This window comes from Trichosurus vulpecula, chromosome 4 (genome assembly GCF_011100635.1).
Source record: "Trichosurus vulpecula isolate mTriVul1 chromosome 4, mTriVul1.pri, whole genome shotgun sequence".
NCBI classification, from domain to species: Eukaryota; Metazoa; Chordata; class Mammalia; order Diprotodontia; family Phalangeridae; genus Trichosurus; species Trichosurus vulpecula.
In genome coordinates, this window is record NC_050576.1 from 252,520,140 (window position 1) to 252,537,530 (window position 17,391).

Below are 17,391 nucleotides of genomic sequence, written 5' to 3' on the forward strand. Positions count from 1 at the left end.
AATGGAGTAGATGCCACATTCCCATTTTGCCAAGAGGGGAAAAAACCCCAGGGTTCAGAGAAGTTAATTTCTTGCCCATGTTCATATACCCAGGAAGTGTTAGAGGCAGGATGTGTACCCAATTCTGCCCTGACATCGAATTATGATACCACTTCTATCATGGGAAGAAGGTCCAAGATTTGTTCATTCCTCGGGTCAACATTTAAGTGCTTAATTTGTGCCATTAACTGTAGTAAGCACTGGGGATACAAAAATAAAAATAAAAAATAAAACTAAGAAAGAATGAATGAAATGAATGAATGAATGAAACAATTCTTGCCCTATAGAAGCTTCCATAATACTAAGGGAAAATGCAGCAAGGGCAATATTGGCAATCCATAGACATGCCCCAAAACAAGCAATAAAAATGTTTCGCTAGGTTGCTCAGTGGCTTAGGCACTGAGCCTGGAGACAGGAAAACTTGAGTTCACATATGCCTTCAGACATTTACTAGATTGTGACCCTGAACAAGTCACTTTGCCTTAATCTATGGGGAGAAGGAGTTAGCCAACCACTCTAGTATCTTGGCCAAGAAAACCCCATGGACAAGCATTAGCATGCTATTATCCAAGATTGCAAAAAGTCAGATATGACCAGACAGGGCTTTTTCTTTCAAGAAGCTTAAAGCACTTAGAGGACCATGGATTCTGGAGCAAGAAGGGACCATAGAATTCATGTAGTCCAATTCCATATTTTACAAAGGAGGGAAGTAAAATGACTCATACATGGTTGAGTACCTATTGAGTGTCAGAGGCAAGATCTAAACCCAGCTCTTCCGGACTCCAAAGTCAACACTCTTATCAGCTACAACAGTCTGCCTCTCAGAGAAATAGGTTTCCTTAACCACATACCTTGTAGACAGAGAAGCAAGATCATTATTTCTGCTCTCTTCTCTCATTAATTAGACATGGACAGCCTCTAATGACAGGCCTTCATCTAGACCAGATGTTACCTCTCCTTAAAAGAATGCAGCTGATTGCATCAACCAGATTAAATCAGCCTTCCATGTATTCACAGTGGATTGAATGTCCCATTTTTTGATAGCTTTGGACAAACTGGCTGATCAAGCTGGTATCACCCACAGCATTTTTTGGCAAAGAATCCAACTCTAACCCATTTTAATGACTTGTCACTTTCTACCTCTGTTCCAGGGCTGTACAAAGGGTGGAGAAGACCATTGGAAGTGACTTTGAACAACCCCAAAGGGAAAGGGGAGGAGGGAAGAAGGCATTGTTTCAAAAGCTGTGAAAGAAAGAAGAATCTACTGAATGCAAAAAATAAACTTCAATAGATGTTCATGTGCAGAGCTTCTGTGGATGGTGGTCAGCAATAGCCCACGCCCATCACTCTGTTTACATGTTTATATTTATTTAATTAGAGGCAGCTAGGTGGCCTAGTAGATTGAGTGCTGGACCTAGGATGATGAAAGATCTGAGTTCTGCCTTCTGTCGACACTTAATAGTTTAGGACCCCAGGCAAGTCACTTCACCTCTAGATCTGTCTCAGTTTTCTTATCTATAAGGTGGAGATAATTAGGATAACAAATAGTGTAATATTTCTAAAGTGCTTTGATAATCTTATAGCATTATATAAAAGCTAGCTATTCTTAGTATATTTATTTTTTTATTTTTTGTCCTTTTTTAATTCAAAAATTTTACATTTTATTTTTTCAGGTCTTTTTATTCTTTTTTTAAATATTTTTAGTTTTCATCATTGATTTCCACAAGATTTTGAATTACAAAATTTCTCCCCATTTCTACCCTCCCCCTACTCCAAGACGGCATATATTCTGATTGCCCCTCCCCCAATCAGCCCTCCCTTCTGTCACCCCAATCCCCCCATCCCCTTTTTCCCTTGCTTTCTCATAGGGCAAGATAGATTTCTATGCCCCATTCCCAATATATTGTATTTTGCAGTTGCATGCAAAAACACCTTTTTTTTGAACATCTTCTTTTAAAACTTTGAGTTCCAAATTCTCTCCCCTCTTCCCTCCCCATCCACCCTCCCTAAGAAGGCAAGAAATTCAATGTAGGCCACATGTGTATCATTATGTAAGACCCTTCCACAATACTCACGTTGTGAAAGACTATATTTTTCTCCCTCCTATACTGTCCCCCTATATTCAATTTTCTCCCTTGACCCTGTCCCTTTTCAAAAGTGTTTGCTTTTGATTACCTCCTCCCCCATCTACCATCCCTTCTATCTTCCTCCCTTTTTTATCCCCTTCCTCCCTCTTTCCTGTGGGGTAAGATACCCAATTGAGTGTGTATGTTATTACCTCCTCAGGTCAAATCTGATGAGAGGAAGATTCACTCATTCCCCCTCACCTGCCTCCTCTTCCCTTCCAATAGAACTGCGTTTCTTGCCACTTTTATGCGAGATAATTTACCCCATTCTATCTCTCCCTTTTTCACTCTCTCAATATATTCCTCTCTTATCCCTTAATTTAATTTTATTTTTATAGATATCATCCCTTCATATTCAACTCACCCTGTGCCCTCTGTATATATATACATATGTATATATACACCTACATATATAAATACACACACCCACACACATATATATATATATATATACACACATACACACACACACATATATATGTATATATATGTGTATATATATATATGTATGTATATATATATGTATATGCATATTTCTTTCAGCTACTCTAATACTGAGGTCTCATGAATCATACACATCATCTTTCCATGTAGGAATGTAAACAAAATAGTTCAACTTTAGTATGTTGCTTATGATTTCTCTTTCTTGTTTACCTTTTCATACTCCTCTTGATTCTTGTGTTTGAAAGTCAAATTTTATATTCAGCCCCAGTGTTTTCAATGAGAAAGCTTGAAAGTTCTCTATTGTATTGAAAATTCATATTGTGCCTTGGAGCATTATACTCAGTTTTGCTGGGTCGGCGATTCTTGATTTTAATCCTAGCTCCATTGATCTCCAGAATATCATATTGTAAGCCCTTCAGTCCCTTAATGTAGAAGCTGCTAGATCTTGTGTTATCCTGATTGTGTTTCCACACTACTCAAATTGTTTCTTTCTGGCTGCTTGCATTATTTTCTCCTTGACATGGGAACTCTGAAATTTGGCAACAATATTCCTAGGAGATTTCTTTTTTGGATCTATTTGAGGAGGTGATCGATGGATTCTTTCAATTTCTATTTTACCCTCTGGCTCTAGAATATCAGGGCAGTTCTCCTTGATAATTTCTTGAAAGATGATATCTAGGCTCTTTTTTGATCATAGTTTTCAGGTAGTCCACTCATTTAAAATTATCTCTCCTGGTTCTATTCTCCAGGTCAGTGGTTTTTCCAATTAGATATTTTACATTGTCTTCCATTTTTTCATTCCTTTGGTTCTATTTTATAATAACTTGATTTCTCATAAAGTCACTAGCTTCCACTTGCTCCAATCTAATTTTTAAGTTGGTTTTTTCTTCAGTGGTCTTTTGGACCTCCTTTTCTATTTGGCTTATTCTGCTTTTCAACACATTCTTCTCCTCATTGACTTTTTGGAGCTCTTTTGCCATTGGAGTTGGTCTATTTTTAAGGTGTTATTTTCTTCAGTATTTTTTGGGTCTCCTTTAGCAAGTCATTGAATTGTTTTTCATGTTTTTTTTGTCACTCACATTTCTCTTCTCTTTTTAAGGCACTCTTCTTCTTATTATCTTATTGGACCTCTTTTGCCATTTGGTTTAGTCTATTTTTTAAGGTCTTATTTTCTTCACTATCTTTTTGGATCTCCTTTAGCAAGCTGTTGACTCATTGTTCATGATTTTCTTGCATCACTCTCATTTCTCTTCCCATTTTTTCCTCTACATCTCTTACTTGATTTTCTAAATCCTTTTTGAGTTCTTCCATGGCCTGAGACCAATTCATATTTTTTTCTTGGAGACTTTGGATGTAGGAGCTTTGACTTTGTTGTCTTCTTCTACTTGTATGTTTTGCTCTTCTTTGCCACCAAAGTAAGATTTTACAATCTGGGATTTTTCCACTGCCTGCTCATTTTCCCAGCCAATCACTTGACTTTTTTTTAACTCTTTGTTAAGGTAGGACTCTGCTTCCAGCAAGGAGGGTGTACTGTTCCAAACTTCAAGGGTTTTGTGTAGTTGTCTTGAGAGGTACTTCTAGGGACCAGCAAATTTTCCATTCTTCTAAGGTGGTATGATCAAAGGAGAGGTGTTTTCTCCTCTCCTTGTCTGTGCTCTTGTCTGTTAGTGATCACAAGCACTCTTTTCTGCTTTGGAACTGTGAACAGGATTCCCTCTCCACTGCCACCACAAGCTCTGCATACTAGCATTCCTCCTCACCCCTGGAATGCCACCCAGTACTGTGAGCCAGATTCAAGCACAGGGAAAGCAAGAGAATCCTGCCTCAGTGCCAGCAAAGAGATCCCTGCAATCCCTCTCTGATCAGCTACTGGATCTCTCCATAGTTGGTGGGCTGAGACCTCTAGAAGCAGCTACTGCTGCTGCCACCCTCACTGCCCCAGGGCTAGGGCTGGACCAGGCTCCTCGCTCACCCAGGTCCAACAGACCTTTCCTACTGATCTTCTACATCGTCTTTGGCATTTGTGGGTTGAGAAGTCTGGAAACCACCACAGCTGCCAGTGATTCAGTCCCCTGAGGCCTTCTCTGGGTTTGCTGGGTCTGGTCTGTGCTGGCATGTTTTGTGTTGGACTGTACTTCTCTCCCAGACCAGTTCAATAGACTTTTCCTATTGACCTTCCAGGTTGTCTTGGGCTGGAAATTTGTTTCACTCTGACATTTACGGGTTTTGTTGCTCTAGAATTTATTTAGAGTCATTTCAAAGGGATTTGGAGGGGTTTGGGGGTGATTTCAAGTGAGTCCCTGCTTTTATTCCAGCATCTTGTCTCTGACCTACCACAGCAGGTATTTCATAAATATTCCTTGGCTTGAATCACCATCATCCTCCCTTCGTTACTTTATTATAGTCATTCTTTGGACTTTTGAATGAAACCCATGGGTTCCTATTCAGCATCACCATGGTGGTTTTTCTGTTTTTTCAATCACACTTAGTTATGCAAATATAGCATGACTCCTTCCCCTGGCACCCGTATAGATGAGGCAGTGAAAGGTAGGTCTTGGGCATTGTAGGCTTGAAGCTGGCTTGTATGACTTGTAGGAGAGACAAATCTTGGCTTTAGAGAACAAGGAAGACCTTAAAGTTTGAACACTGGGGTTTTCTTGTCTGCTGAAACCAGAATAGATAAAATGGATAAAATAGTACCTGAATATTTATTGAGCACCTTCTGTGTGGTAAGCACTATCCTAGGCACTGAGGATATAAGGAAGAAAATTATATAATTCTCCCCTTTTCCCTGGGCAATTACACTACTGACAGGATGAGGGGCTCCAAGATGTCATGCATATTTTTGGTGGAGACATGCCTACGACCTAATTAACATAAGGAACTCTGATTGTAGAAACTCCCCTTACCATACCAATAAGAAACTTGTAGGGCAGCATATAAGGGAAAGAGTCTGTCCCAAGTCAATGCCATCTACGTTCAAGTGCCACAGAGATTGTGTCTGTGTGACCCTGGTCAAGTAATTTAACCTCTAAGTTCCATTAACAAGAATTTTTCTCTCCTTTACCTCTAATTAAAAAGAAATAATTATCTACATATATACATATGTTTGTATATATGCATATGTGTACATTATGTATATATGTGTATGTGTGTGTACATCACAAGAAAAACAATGCCCTCAAATTGACCACATCCAGAAGCAAATCAAGAAGCATCCTACGCCTTGAATCTGTTACCTTTCTACCAGGAGGTAGTGGACAGGCTTCATCCTCCATCCCCTAGAATCACAGTTGGCCATTGCATTGATCAGAGTTCCTAAATCTTCCAAAGTTGTTTGTTTTTAAAGTGTTGTTATTTGCCTGGTTCTGCTCATTTTACTCTGTATCACTTTATACTAGTCTTCCCAGGTTTCTCTGAACCCATTCATTTCATCAGTTCTTATAGCACAAAAATGTCCCATCATCCAGAAAAAAATTATATATGTGTATATATATATATATAGATACACACACATATATGTATATATACACATATATGTATATATATACACATACGTATGTGTGTATGTGTATATACACACATATCCATATAAGCATATATGATATGCAGGGCAGCTCAGGGCATAATGGATAGAGCACTGGTCTTGAAATCAGGATGATTCATCTTCTTGAGTTCAAACCTGGCCTCAGGTACTTGCTAGCTGTGTGACCCTGAGCAAGTCACTTAACCCTATTTGCCTCAGTTTCTTCATCTATAAAATCAGCTGAAGAAGGAAATGGCAAATCACCTCAAGTATCTTTGCCAAGAAAATGCGCAATGGGGTCATGAAGACTCAGATAGGACTGAAATGACTGAACAATAAAAACAACAACCATTACCAGGCCAATCAAATCTACTACCTTGTGTGACCTTGGGCAAGTCATCTAATCATCTGGGCTATAGTTTCCTCACTTGTAAAGATGAGAGTCTTAGATTACAAATATTTTGAGGTCTCTTCCAATTCTGAAACTGGGATCCTGTGATGAGCTGAGTATCAAGTACTCGAGAAAAACTCAAGGAATGTGTTCATTTGTATTACTGAGGTAGCTTCCATTCATTCAATTCTCTCATTTATCAAACATTTATTAAGTGGTTTTTCTTCACAAGGCACTGTGCTAGACTTAGGGGAGAAAGGGAGATGATTAAGTCAAAATTGCAGAGATAATGATACATCCCTTTAGGGACTTTACCGCTTATCAAGAGGTATGAATGAAGTATACGTATACACAACTTCACAATAACCCTCCAGTAAGTACAGTACAGTGAAGAGTAATATATAATGAGAATGAAAGAGAGGCAGAAGGTGCTATATGAGGCAGCAAGGTGGTGCAGTGGATAGAGCACTGGCCTTGGAGTCAAGAATCTAGAGTGTAAATCCAGCCTCAGATTTTTTTCTAGCTTTGTGACCCTTGGAGAAGTCACTTGGCTTCTGGATTCCTCAGTTTCCTCATCTGTAAAATGGTGATAGTAAAAGCACTGACTTCACAAGATTGTTGTGGGAGATCAACTGGGATAAGATATGTAAAGTGCTTTGAACACTTTAAATCATCATGTAAATGTTAGCTATCATTAGCTATCATAAGTGGTCAGATAAATGTAGCATTTTTTTTTTCTGATTGAAGAGCAGGGAACTTTATTTAGAAGAGACCACATTAGAAGATGAGCTCAATTTCCAACAAAGTAGGTGTAGCAGGGAAGAACATTCCAGATGCAGGGTATAGAATGAGTTAAGGCATGGAGGTAGAAACATATGCAAGACATGGAGAATAGATCAGCCTGGATGGAGCTTATTGGACAAGAAATCAGGAAGTGAGCTATAAGGATCAATAATTAGCAGTATGCCAGATTATGAAATGGTTAAATGCCAGGTTAAGGTATCTGAACTTTATCTAGTAGGCGATAGGTGACCATTGGAGAGTTATTTTAAAATTGAGTCCCTGGAGGAACCCTGCCTCCTTTGAATGGATTGCTTCTTACAGCAGGAAGCCAGAAAATGTCAGTTTTAGTTGTTTATGTTGTTATCACCGTACACAGAGTGAACCAGACCCGTGGAACAGTCATAGGCTCTGTTTGGCAAGGACCACGTTATAGGCAACTGATAAATTAACCACCATTTATTAAGTGCATATTATATGACACACCCTGTGCTAGGCACCCGGTAACAAAGACAAAAATGTAACAATCCCCACCCTCGGGTCCCTACCCTCGGGTATACTAAGAATAGAGGGCTGGAGCCAAGATGGTGGCTAGAAAGCAGGCACTTGCTTGAGCTCCCCCCCAGGTCCCTCCAAACACCTATAAAAATGGCTCTGAACAAATTCAAGAGCTGTAGAAACCACAAAATAGCAAAGAGAAGCAGGGCTCCAGCTCAGGACAGCCTGGATGGTCGCTGGGAAGTATCTATCGCATAGAGCTGGGAGCATAGTAGAGCAGAGCCTAGTGTGGACCATGCCAGGACCAACCAGACCTGGAGCTGGGCACAACAGGTGTGGTGCTCTGAATCAGTGAGCTGTGGCAGTTACTAGACTTCTCAACCCATGAATGCCAAAGACAACAGAGAAGGTTAGTGGGAAAAGCTGCTGGGACAGAGACAAAAGGGTTCATGGCTGGCACCACCCCGGGGTCAGTGGAGGTGGTGCAGCTCTGAGGCTGCTTCCAGAGCTACAGCTGTAGTTGCATCTGGCCCCAGGCCCACCTGGTAGGAGGAATTAAGCGGCAGATCAGAGCTGGAGTGAAAACCCTGCTTTACTCTGCCTGGATCTGGGCCGCAATCCTGGTTGGTGGTTCTTGGGGGAGAAGGAGCACTGGTGTGGCAGAGTTTGCTGTGTAGAAGTAGCTCTGAAAATACCAGCACAGCCCCTCAAGCTTGAGACAAAGTACTCTCTACTCTACAAGCAGTCCTACCCCCACAAAAAGCTCAAGGGTCAAGTAGTTGGCTAGGAACACTCTCAGATTCAGACTCAAACTTTAGAATCTTTCTTTGGTGACAAAGAAGACCAAAACATACAGCCAGAAGAAGTCAACAAAGTCAAAGAGCCTACATCAAAAGCTTCCAAGAAAAATACGAATTGGTCGCAGGCCATGGAAGAGCTCAAAAAGGATTTGGAAAAGCAAATAAGAGAAGTAGAAGAAAAATTGGGAAGAGAAATGTGAGTGACACTTTTCACGCGAATAAAATCAGATCTAAATAAATGGAGAAATATCAGTTGCTCATGGTTAGGCCGAGCTAATATAATAAAAATGACAATTCTACCTAAATTAATCTATCTATTCAGTGCCATACCAATCGAACTACCAAAATTTTTTTTTACTGAGCTGGACAAAATAATAACAAAATTCATTTGGAAAAACAAGAGGTCTAGAGTATCTAGGATATTAATGAAAAGACATGCTAGGGATGGTGGTTTAGCCACACCAGATATTAAACTGTACTACACAGCAGCAGTCATCAAAACTGCCTGGTACTGGTTAAGAAACAGGGGTGTGGATCAGTGGAATAGGATAGGTACACAAGTAGGTGAAATTAACAAGTTTAGCAATCTACTCTTTGATAAACCCAAAGAAGCCAGTTTCTGGGCTAATAATTCACTATTTCACAAAAACTGTTGGGAAAATTGGAAAATGGTAGGGCAAAAACTGGGCATAGACCAATATCTTACACCATATACCAAAATAAAGTCAAAATGGGTTCATGATTTAGGAGTAAAAGTTGATACTCTAAGTAATTTGGGAAAGCAAGGAATAGTTTACTTATCAGATTTGTGGAAAAGTAAAGAATTCATGACCCAACAAGAGATAGAGAGCATTACAAAATGCAAAGTGAATAATTTTGATTATGTCAAATTGAAATGTTTTTGTACAAAAAAAGCCAATGCAACAAGAATTAGGAGGGAAGCAGAAAATTGGGAGAAAATCTTTGCAACTAGTATCTCTGATAAAGGCCTCATTTCTAAAATATACAGGGAGCTAAGCCAAATATATAGGAATACAAGCCATTCCCCAATTGAGAAATGGTCAAAGGATATGAACAGGCAGTTTTCAGAGGAAGAAATTAAAGCTATCTACAGGCATATGGAAAAATGCTCTGGATCGCTGCTGATTAGAGAAATGCAAATCAAAACAACTCTTAGATACCACATCTCTCCTGTCAGATTGGCTAAAATAACAAATCAGGAGAATGATAAATGCTGGAAAGGATGTGGGGAAATTGGAACATTGTTGCATTGCTGGTGGAGTTGTGAGCTGATCCAGCCATTTTGGAGGGCGGTGTGGAACTATGCCCAAAGGGCTATAGAAATGTTCATACCCTTTGACCCAGTAATACCACTTCTAGGGTTGTATCCCAAAGAAATCAGGCAAGCGGGAAAAGGACCCATATGTACAAGAATATTTATAGCAGCTCTCTTTGTGGTAGCCAAGAATTGGAAAGCAAAGGGATGCCCATCAATTGGGGAATGGCTGAACAAGCTGTGGTGTATGAAGGTGATGGAATACTATTGTGCCATAAGAGATGGGGATGATGCAGACTTTGTAACGACATGGAAAGGCCTACACGACATGGTGCTGAGTGGGCGGAGCAGAGCCAGGAGAACGTTGTGCACAGCCACAGATATGTGGATTCCTTGAGGACCAATCCTGACATACTGCGCTTCTCTCAGCAACCTAAAGGGGCAAGGACAGCTCCAGGGGACTCACGATGGGGAATGCTGTCTTCATTCAGAGAGGGAACTGCGAAGTTTGAATGCAGACTGAGGCACACTACTACATGCTCGCCTTTTCTGCTTCTCTTTTGTTTTTGGTTTTGGGGTTTTTTTTTTTTTTTTTTTTTTTTTGGTTCTGTTTCTTCTTTCTCATGATTCATTCCATTGGTCGGAATTCTTCTCCACGACTTGACTAGAGCATAAATTAATTCAATGCGAAGTTATACATGACAGTTATATGAGACTTCATGCCGTCTTGGGGAGGGAGGGGGGAGGGAGGGGAGAAAAACTGGAACTCAAAACTATGTAGAACCGTGTGTGGTAAACTAAAAATAAATAAAAAATAAATTTAAAAAAAAAAAAAAAAAAAAAAAAACAGAATTGGCCAAATAGAAAAGGAGGTCCAAAAGTTCACTGAAGAAAATAATTCCTTAAAAATTAGAATGAAGCAAATGGAAGCTAATGACCATGCAAAATCAATAAATTATAAAACAAAGTAAAAAGAATGAAAAAATAGAAGACAATGTGAATTATCTCATTGGAAAAACAACTGACCTGGAAAGTAGATCCAGAAGACATAATTTAAAAATTATTAGACTACCTGAAAGCTATGATCAAAAAGATCCTAGACATCATCTTTCAAGAAATTATCAAGGAAAACTGCCCTGATATTCTAGAACCAGAGGGTAAAATAGAAATTGAACGAATTCACTGATTGCTTCTTGAAAAAGATCAAAAAAAAGAAAACTCCTAGGAATATTGTTGCCAAATTACAGAGTTTCCAGGTCAAGGAGAAAATATTGCAAGCAGCCAGAAAGAAGCAATTCAAATATTGTGGGAACACAATCAGGATAACACAAGATTTAGTAACTTCCACATTAAGAGATTAGAGAGCTAGGAATACGATATTCCAGAGGTTCAAGGAACTAGGATTAAAACAAAGAATCACTTATCCAGCAAAATTGAGTTTGTCCTTGAGGGGAAAAAAATGGACATTGAATGAAATAGAGGACTTTTTTAAGCATTCTTGATGAGAAGACCAGAGCTATAGAAAATTTGACTTTCAAATACAAGACTCAAGAGAAGCACAAAATGGTAAACAGGAAAGAGAAATCATAACAGACTTAATAAAACTGAACTGTTTACATTCCTACATGGAAAGATACTTGTAACTCATGAGGCCTTCCTCAGTATTAGGGTAGTTGGAGGGAATACATATATATGCGTGTATGTATATGTATATATGTACATATATATATATATATATGTATATATATACATATATATACATATATATATATATATATATATGTATATATATATATATATATATATACAAGAAAGAGAGAGAGCACAGGGGAAGCTGAATATGAAAGGATGATATCCAAAAATAAAATTAAGGGGTAAGAGAGAGGAGTGTGCTGGGAGAAGGAGAAGGGGAGAGATAGAATGGGATAAATTATCTCACTTAAAAAGAGGCAATAAAAAGCTTTTACAATGGAGGGGAAGGAGGGAAGTACAGAGGGAATGAGTGCACCTTATTCTCATTGGATTTGGCTTGAGGAGGGAATAACATACACACTCATTGGGTATGGAAATCTATCTTAACCTACAGGAAAGTAGTGTGGAAGGGGATAAGAGAGGGGGTTGATAGAAGGGAGAGCAGACTGGGCAGGGTGTTATCAGAAGCAAACACTTTTGAGGAGGGACAGGGTCAAAGGAGAGAATAGAATAAATGGGGGGGCAGGATAGGATGGAGGGGAATATAGTCTTTCACAACATGACTATTATGGAAGTGTTTTGCATGACTACACATGTAAAACCTATGTCAAATTGCTTGCCTTCTAAATGAGGGTGGGTGGGGAGGGAAGAAGAGAGAGAATTTGGAACTTAAAGTTTTTAAAATGAATGCTTAAAATTGTTCTTAAATGCAACTGAGAAATAAGATATATAGGCAATGGGGTATAGAAATCTATCTTGCCCTACAGGAAAATAGAAGGGGAAGGAGATAAGTGGGGTGGGGGGCGATAGAAGGGAAGGCAGTGTAATATTAATTAAGGTGTGACTTTTTTACTGATTTCTCTTTTGGAGCACTTATTTAATCAAGTTCCCTTGGTGAATCCAGACTTTATTTCTTTGATTAAATTAGGAGTCTTTGATGACCTCTGTGCCTCAATGGAAAGCCTGGTTTGCATGGGTATGAGTGATGTTTGTGATGCCAGAGGCTTTTAGACCTTGTGGGTTTGAGTCCTAGGTTTCTGATCCTTTTAGGTCATGTGGGTTTGAGTCACACATTGAGATGCCCTTTGACCCTGAACGAGATATATAAATGCAGAGGTTGGCATTCTCCCTTGAGGCTCTCACTCAGGGGAAGAATGGTGTGTGACTCTGGGCAAGGTATTGTAACTGCCCCCCAGCTTTGCTAAACCAGATGTTGGTTTGTATTTGGTCTATTTATAATGTATGTTTGTAATTTATTTGTATTTGCTCTGAAGTTCAGGTTGCTGTCTTTTCCTCCTGAACTAAGTGAATGATATTTGTATGTTTAATTAAAGTGAGATTGTTAATCCCTTATAGTTACTTTCCTTTGTATAGCAGATCAAAAGAACCCAGGTTAGTGGCCTTCTGTGTGCTGGTTATTGTTGGTTTTACACAGCCACAGTAGCTGCTAGCCTAATTGGTGCTACAGGCAGATTGAGGGAAAGGGTAATCAGGATGCACGTGGGGGAGGGGAGAGACAGGGAGAAAATGTGAAACTCAAAATAGTATCTAAGTGAATGTTGAAAACTAAAAATAAATTGCTATATATATGTGTGTGTGTGTGTGTGTATGTGTGTGTGTATTATATATATATATGTGTATATATATGTATATATATATAAATGTTGTCATGTAACTTTAAAAAAAAGAAAGAAATATCTGCTGTGTATAAGCTGCTAAGTTCAAGGGACAAAGAAAAATAAAACAGCCCCTTTCCTCAAAGACCTTACATGGAGGAAGTTGGGGCAGCATTTCTACCTTTAAAGAAATCCAAAATATATGCTATGTCTGCTAGAAGTGAGTAGGTACTAGCAACTGATATATTTGTAGGTTTTTTGGTCTTGGTTACCCTTCTTTTGCCTCCCTTTTCTGAAAACCATTCCTCTAGTAGTTAAAGAGATAGGCTTAGTGAGAGCAAAACAGTAGTTGCCAAGAGCCCAGCATCCCAGAAAAAAAATCTGCTGAGCTCAGGAGAAAACCTGAAATGGAAGCAGGGAGCCCTCTCAGGTGTCATGATATATAATCTCCCATTTGAACACACATAAAGTACAATCTTACTGAACACAGATCATCACCACTGCATGGGGAAAAGTAAATACTAAGTCAAAAAGAATTGAACTGACTTCATTTGTCTTAAATCCTTTGGGTTTTAGAGTTCTGTGAAGATTAAGTAATTAGCCAATGAAGTTAGACATGAAAAACAGGAAATACTCTCCTGTCTCTAGGCAGAAATCTATAGAATAAACTATAAATAACTAAGTTCCACCTTTAAAGAAATGAAAATACCAGTGCCTAACAAAGTGCCTTGCATGTGATGGGTGCTTACCAAATGCTATAAGTTGAATAGAATAAGAGATGTAAATTCTAAATTGTTAGGTTCACAGCTTCCTGAATTCCCAACTTGAGGCTAGAATCCCATAAGCAATTTGCCACACTGGAAAGATTCATCCAAAATGAGCACCACTAGAATATAAGCTGCCTGAGGGAAGGGACTGGTGTTTTCTTTGATCTACATTTCACCAGCACCCAGCAAATTGACTCATACATGGTCGATTAGTTTAATAAATATTTGTTGAATTGAATTGAAATGAGATTAAATTAAATAGGTTAATGAATAAATAAATGAAGTAAGGAAGAGGGAAAAAGCATTTATTAAGAGCTTGCTATGTGGAAAGGCCTGATTTACATATAGGAAAGCAAAACAGTCCCTGCCCTCAAGGAACTCAAATTTTAATGGAGGGGGAAGAAGGACAAGATGTAGGAAATGTTTCAGCTGCAAGTCTGACGGACAGTCCTCATGGTTCTGAGGGACCACAGAGAAATGAATTGAATTGATTAATGGGTCCTTAGAACCCCAGCTCAAAAATGACAAACTCAAGACAATTTCAATCTCCTAAAATGTGGTTGGAATCACATGTTTAATTGACCTGATGAAAGATTTCTTGTTTCCCTCTTCCTCCCAGTAGAATGCCAGTTCATTGAGGACAGGAACAAGTTTTGGTTTGGTCATTGTCTCCCTGGCACCTAGTACAGTGCCTAGTACATAGAAATGCCCTAATAAATGCTTGATTTATTTGAAGAAATATTTGATTTATTTGAAGAAATAGAGCTGAGGCAGGGAGAGGTTACTGGACAAGTTCTGCTTGATGGAAGAACAAAAGAATTGTAAAGTGCTACCATAACGTTCTACTCTCCTTTACCCAGCCCCCATGCAATGCTATTTTCACAGAACTATATTTTCTCATTATAATTGTCTAAAAAGTGCTCCTTGTGTGAAATAGTCCTCATCCTATTCTAAATCAAAGTATTATTTCTGAGTCATCCCCTGGAAGACAGCTCTGGCATTTGTAAATTCTTTGCAAAGGGATGTTAACGTCTTAGGTTGACAAGGATTTCAATGTAATAAAACCACTTAAAATCTAATTAAGTAGTAGTAGCTCAAATGTGTGGAGACCTTTGAGGTCTGCACAATGCTTTGAATCTTCAACCATCTATGAAGAAGGTATTATTAGCATTCTCATTTTACTGATGAGGAAGCTGTCTGACTAAGGATAAACAAAACACCATCTATATCATGGTAACACCTACGGCTGAGAACATAGATCAGGAAAGTCTCCACTACCAAAGAACCAATTTGACAAATTGCCTTTGGAGCCACCCAACTGCACAATGGCTCTCTGGCCAAGCAGCCATCTTCATTTTTCCTGAGTATTTCCCCCTTTCCCCTATTCTAATGTTGGTCATTTGTCCATCCAACTCCTTAACACAGATACATTCATTCTGTTCTGCATTCTCCAGTCACTTGAGGACTGTAATTGTAGTGAACCAATCCAGAAAGAGCTAGACAAATATAGCAAGCTAGAGGATGGCTGGCTGTTCACTTGCTTCCTTGATTATTTGAATCAAAGAAATTCGTAAGAGAAAAGAAGATAGGCTGGTCCCATGGCCCAACTATCAGAGATAACATATGGACAGTCCATGGGCTATACTTGGACTCTCTCAGGCTCAAGAGGTAGTATAAAAGGCTGAAGATTCTGATTGCTGTCCTGCTGCCTCTTATGAGAGGACCTAACCAAAAGTTGTGCTAGATGGGTAAATCTGTATGGTCTGATATCTGCATCACTGAAGAGGAGGAGAAAAAGAAGGAGGAGGAGGAAGAGGAGGAGGAGAAGAAAAAGAAGAAGAAGAAGAAACCTAATATTTGCCAAGAAAACCTCAAATGGGGTGAAAAAGAGTCATATATAACTGAAAAGACTGAACAACAATGGGCAATGTCCTTAAGTCCTTTATTGAATGAAGCCTAATACCATATCAGTATGTGGTAGTAATTTTGTATTTTCAAAGGCATGAGGTCTAGGAGCCTTAATCAACCCAGGAAATGCTTCAATTACATTTCATGAAGTAAGATAAACTCCTTGAAGGCAAGTATCATTTCAGCAATTGATAAATGTTTTCTGAACTGAGTTTAATTGATCTACCTAGCTAAGGTCAGAGAGACTTTTTCTCCAGTTTGGTTGCAGGCTGATGGATTTTTTTGGGCCTAGTATCTTCTAAAAACCAATTACTAAGTTTTGAAAGAGTTGAGATCTACATCAATGGAGGGAGTTCCCCTCACCAACAAAATGATCAGTCTTTAAACAATTGAAGCTAAGTAACATGCTAGAAGAGTAGTGTGAGATGCCTTAGACATAGAAATTGTTTACCAGAGACAACAAAATTTCCTGGCATTTATATGTGCACTTACAAAAAGAAATATTGAAAATGTATTTTTTCAAGTGTCCTTTTGTATTACATGCATCCTGGGCCTCTACCTATCTTACCTACTCCTACTCCTAGCTCTATATTCTCAGTCATTAACAATACTGCACATTAGCTGTAATAACGTTAATTGTTCTTAACCAGAGAATAACATTCAGAAAAGAACTCGCAGATTGTATATGATTCAATGAATAATCCAAACATCATCATAGTCAATTCCATCAGAAAGATTCAACCCAAATATACCCCCGATACCACATAATAGTTTTTTTTCTTTTATTATTATTAATTGCATTTACTTTTCTCTTTAAGGTTTCTTGGATGCCTTTTGTTTTTCCCCCACAGTAATTTATTTATATAGGTCCACCCCCATACCCAGGCCAATAATCCCTCCATTATAATGAAGAAAAACTGATAATTGACACATAATTGACACAGAGACCATTGTGGCAACATATGCAACATTCTGCATCCATAGGGACCCATCTTCATACTAAGAGGATCACATCATTTCTAATGCACCATTACAAATACTACCTTTAAGAAAAGCTATTCTGGTGAGGGCCCTCCATCCCCGCCCCTCCTCTGAACTAGATAAATCTAACCACAAAATAAAGAAGAAAGAAGTTAAGGAGGTGAATAGAACTTTACAAAATTTAGGTATGGTAGACCTCTAGAGAAAAATGAATGGGGATAAAAAAGAATATATCTTTTTTCAGTGGTACATGGAACATACACAAAAATTGACAATGTACTAGGGTATAAAACCCTCACAATCCAATGCAGAAGTGCAGAAATATTAAATGCACCCTTTTTGTATCATGATGCAATAAAACTATATTTAATAAAGAGCCATGGAAAGATAGACTAAAATTAATTGGACACTAAATTATCTATTCCTAAAGAATGAGTGAGTCAAACAATAAATCATAGAAATAATCAATAACTTCATCCAAGAGAAAGACCATAATGAGGCAACATACCAAAACTTATGGGATGCAGCAAAAGTGGTTCTTAGGGGA